We start from the raw sequence: 4,495 nt of genomic DNA, 5'->3' as shown, positions 1-4,495 counted from the left end.
ACCGCCGTGACGCCCGCGCTCTTCCTCCTCCTCCTCCTCCTCTTCCTCCCCCCGGCTGCAAGCAGAGTTTGTCCCTGCAGCCCCCCCGCTCCTGCGGCCGGGGGGGTGTTTCTCCCTTCCTGCCTTTTATTTAAAGCGCTGGTGCATCTGGGAAAAGAGGGAGCTGGGAAACGCTCCCCCCCCCCCATCCTCCCTCTCCCCCCCTTTTTTTTTTTTTTTTTTTTTTTTTTTTTAATTTTTTTTTTTTTTTTTTTTTTTTTTTTAAAAAAAAAGGAATTTTTTTAGAAGTATTTTTAACAAAACGGCCGCCGCCTCGTTGCAGCCCATCGCGCCTTTTAGCCGGGCTGGCGATGCTGCGGAGCTGCTCCCCTGTCCCGCATCCGTCCTCTTCCCCGCGATGCCCGCGTGGGATGATTTTCCCCTCCCGGCGTCGTCTCCCRGCTTCGCAGCCGCCCACGTTCCCGCCCCAAAACGCTCCTCGACGGAGGCGTCGAGTGCGGATCCTGCAATTTTTTATTTTGGGGGGGAAGGAGGAAGACAACTCCAATCCCACCCTCATTACTATTATTATTCCTAAGGGAGTTTTCCCATCCCTTCCCCGCCGCTCTTTAAAGCGCGGCCGGCGATTTGCYGGATCTCCGAGGGCTCCGCGGGGACGACGCTCGCAAGCTGCTAAAACCGAGGCCGGGAAGGGGGATTTTCTTTCCCCCGGCCYGGGACGGAGCAGCCTCGCAGGACTCCCCCTTCCCGGGTTATTTTGGGCAGCCGGAGGGGATTTGTCCCTGTCTGTGACTTGGATCAATGGAAGATTTTTTTTTTWAAATTTTTTTACTGCTGTTGCGTATCTCATTCCCAGGCTTTTGTTTTCCATTTTTTTTAATTTTTTATTTTTATAGCCCTGTAAATAGCCTGGTGGTAGCTGTAGACTTTGTAAATACTATATATATATTTTTTCCCCCCCCTCCCTTCTTTTAATCTATTTCCCAGTAGCTCCTTGAGGCGAGAAACGCCTCGTCCGGGAAAGCGGCGGAGCTGCCGAAGCTGGATCCGGCCCCGACGCTCCCCGATACCCAAAGAAATTCCCCCCCGGATCGGGCAGCAGCGGGTTTCGGGGCTGGTTTTCACCGCCGGGGGGGGGGGGGGGTGTTATTCCCAACTACCTAGGGAGGGTTAATACTATTTTTTCCTCCAAAGATTAAGCGGAATAAGCTACATCTCTGCTATGCATTGACCCTCCGTGATGGTGCCTGTCGGCTCCGCAGGGAAAAAAAAAACCCTTGGAGCAGCTTCGGATTCTTGGATCTTCAGCCGGGGGCGAAGCCGCCCTTTCCCGCCCGTGTCGTAGTCGAGACTGTGGTTATCGTCCGTGTGTCCCAGTAGGGCGTTTGATATCGGACTTGTAGTCGCCTAGTTTTTAAAAAAAAAACTCGAAAAGGAAAAAAAAAAACCAAACCCAAAACCTGAGCCTAAATACAGAAGTGAATATTTAACCCCGTCCGGAAACGTCCCGGGGGATTTGCTGTGCCGCCGGCCGGAGGCTCGGGCTTCGCTGGCGGTTGGCGTGCGGCGCGGAGGAGAAGCAAGAGGAGATGATGTGAAATCGCCTGTCCCTTCCCAGGCTGCTTTGTTTGTGTGTGTTTTGTGTTGTATTTTCATTTTTTTTCTGGAAGAATGTGACGTTTTATTCCTTCTCCCAGGAACGCCGGGCCGAGAAGGGTTTGCGGCTTTAACGCGCGGATGTCCCTCGAGCGGGGAAAGCTCTCGCCCGCTGCCCGGGCTGCTGCGACCCGGAGATCTTTCGTCCTTAAAAAAAMCCCCAAAACTGTTGGTCTCATTTTTAGGCTGCGGAAGAAAAAACTTACGGATGCGGATTTGGCTTTGGGGAGCTGAGACGTCGCCCTGCAGCTGCTGATTTTGGGTCTTAAGTTATTTGTCCCCCCCCCGGTAGCTTGTTTAAAACACCCCGGTGGCGCTCGATGGCCGAGTCTGCATCCGAGGGATCCGGACTGTGGCCGCAGGGGGAAAACTCGCGTCGGCGAGCGTCGGTTTGGGGCTTTTTTTGCTTTTTTTGTCCTTTTTCCCCTGGCTGCTTTGTCCTGATGGACGGGATTCCCTGGCGGAAGAGCCGGCTGGGATCGCTCAGGCCCCTGGTGCCGCGGGGCGGGCACGAAGCCCTCCCCAAATCCCGGTGTTTCCTCTCATCCGCCGGGAAAACGAGGCCGATTCCTGTCTGCCTCCGGGTGCATCTCCGCCCCGACGGGCAGCTCCCACATCCCGAGACTTTTCCCTGGAAAAGCRGAAACGCTTTAGCCCAAAACGCCCGCGGTGGGGGGAAAATCCCCCCAATGGGACCTTTTACCTGTTGTCGTAGGAAAAAAAAAAGAAAGAAAAAAGAAAAAGAAGAAAAAAAGAAGCTAGTGAAATTTTGATATTCCTGTATTTTTACCGCCGCGTCGGCTCTCTGGCGTGTTTTTTCTGGGTGCCGCTGTTTTCTGAGCCTCTTCCCTCGGTCCTTCGTCCCCTGTGTACAGAGCCCGGCCGCCGGCGTCACTGTAAATAAAACCGGAGCTTTTTAGCCGCGTTTCCCCCCCTTCCCGCGCGCGCGATACCCCCGACGCCTCGTTTGGCGAAGCGGAAAACGGGCCGTTTCCAGCTTTTTTTGTAAAAGAAAATGTTCTGCCTCTTTTTTTTTTTTTTATATATATATAATTTCTGGTTTGAAGTGACTTTGTATTTCGAAATCGCCTTTGATTTAATAAAAAGAGAGCCTGACGTCCCAGCGTGTCCTCGGCCGCCTTCTGCGGGAGAGCGCGTTTTTCCTCCTAAAAAGGTCTATTTTGGCTGCCTGCTCTAAGGGGGGGGTGGGGGTGCTGGTCCTCGGCTTTCCGGGCCCTACGGAGAGCCCAGGCRTCCTGGCTCCGCTCCTCCCGCGGGACCGGGGTCTCCCGCCTCCCGAAGGCCTTTGGATTGGGGCAGAAAATGCGAAAAGTGCTCCGATTGCGGGTAAGGAAAAACTCGCATGCAACCGCGTGGGTTGTTTTCACGGAGGGATCGGGGAATTTTGCACTTGTGTGTGTGTGGGGGGGAAGTTTTCCAAAACCTTTTCCCAGCTCTTTTCCCGGTGGTTGCTTCCTTCCCTCCTGTGTCCGGCCCTTGCTGCTGTGCGTTTCCACTGCTGTCACGACTCAGCCGCGGGCACGTTCTCAGCTGGCTCTGCGGATGCCCACGTCGGGGTTAAAGCAAGCCCTGGATTTGGGAGCGGGAGGATCGGGGGCTCCTTGGACCCGGAGGCCCCTTTCCTTTAACTCCCCCCAGGAGTTTTGTCCTCTCCGAGGGACATTTTCCTCTTTTCCTGCGGCGCAGGCGTCTGCTTTCTCGCCCTATCCGTCCGGGATGTGTCTTTATATCCCGGCTTTTTTGGAGCCGGTGGGGCTAAGGGATACGCGCGGATACGGCTCGTCCGGCAGGGAGGGGGGGCCCCCCGTCCGGGGTGCCGCCGTGCGCCCATTGCTCAGGCTGGCATGTGGGGGCAGCGGGAGGGCTCGGGGCCGGCCGGGATGTGCCGGGGGGGAGCTCCGGGCCGGGCCGCGGCCATTGGAGGCGGCCGTGGGCGGGGAGGAGGCGCCGCTTCCTCCCCGTTTCCTCTTCCGAGGGCGAGAGCCCCCCGCCACCACCGCCGTGCCAGGGGGGAACGGRGGGCCGCAGCGAGCCGCGGCGGGGGGGGAGCTGTGCGGGTGCCCCCCTGCCCCGGCTGCCGGCTCCGGGGTCGGGAACACCGCCGGGAAGCTCCCRTAGCCATCGCTCGCCCGCTGAGCGGAGCATCCTGGCATCCTTCGGGTCCCCCTTGGCARGTCCCAGCCCCGCATCCCTGCTCCGGGGCCGGCTGAGGCTCGGCCAACTCGTGACAGGGAAGAAGCTGGGCAACGCTTCCAGCCAGGCTTTTCCAAGAGGGGMGGCTTTTCCCGGGAGGGGGGTGAAATAACCCTTTCTCGCCTCGGCCGGAGGCTGCCTGCCAGCATCCGGAGCATCCGGAGCGTCCGACCCCGGCCCTCGCCATGGAGCCCTGCGTCCTGCTGGACCCGCAGCAGAAAGCCCTGTACCGGGACGTCATGCAGGAGAGCTACGACACCCTCATGGCCCTGGGTAAGGCCCCCCCCAACCTCCCGGGCCGCGTTTCGGGATGCGGGAATGGGGACGCGGGGGACACGGATCCGACGCCCGGCCCGGGGGTATCGCTCGGCCCTTTCCCCCCACCTCGCTGCAGAATTCCCYCTGCTGAAGCCGGACGCGACCTCCCGGCCGGAGCGCGGGAAGCAGCCGAGCGCCCCGGCACCCTGGAGCGACGCCGAGCGGGATGCGGCTCGCGACGGTAAGGATGCGCGCCGGCGGGGAGGGGGCTTCCTTCTCCCCCCCCCCCTCCACCACTTGAACCGGCGCCGGCGTTTTCCCGGGGTCGGATGGCGCGCGGAGGCTGAGCACTGTCGCGCTCGGTGCA

The 4,495-nt window shown here is 59.2% G+C and overlaps 2 protein-coding genes across 2 annotated transcripts in view; one reads left to right on the top strand and one right to left on the bottom strand.

Moving 5' to 3' along the window:
- Nucleotides 1-4,495, bottom strand: part of LOC112967213 (zinc finger protein 11-like) — a 108,366-nt gene that overhangs the window by 51,352 nt on the left and 52,519 nt on the right. The window lies entirely within an intron of this gene.
- The window catches only part of LOC112967127 (zinc finger protein 501-like), a 109,327-nt gene that overhangs the window by 60,215 nt on the left and 44,617 nt on the right, over nt 1-4,495 (top strand). The gene's annotated exons all lie outside the window — the stretch shown is intronic.

This window comes from Apteryx rowi, unplaced genomic scaffold, assembly GCF_003343035.1.
Source record: "Apteryx rowi isolate R43461 unplaced genomic scaffold, aptRow1 scaffold_1047, whole genome shotgun sequence".
NCBI lineage: Eukaryota > Metazoa > Chordata > Aves > Apterygiformes > Apterygidae > Apteryx > Apteryx rowi.
Note: the sequence above shows the minus strand (reverse complement) of the source record. Positions and strands in the feature narration are given on the sequence as shown.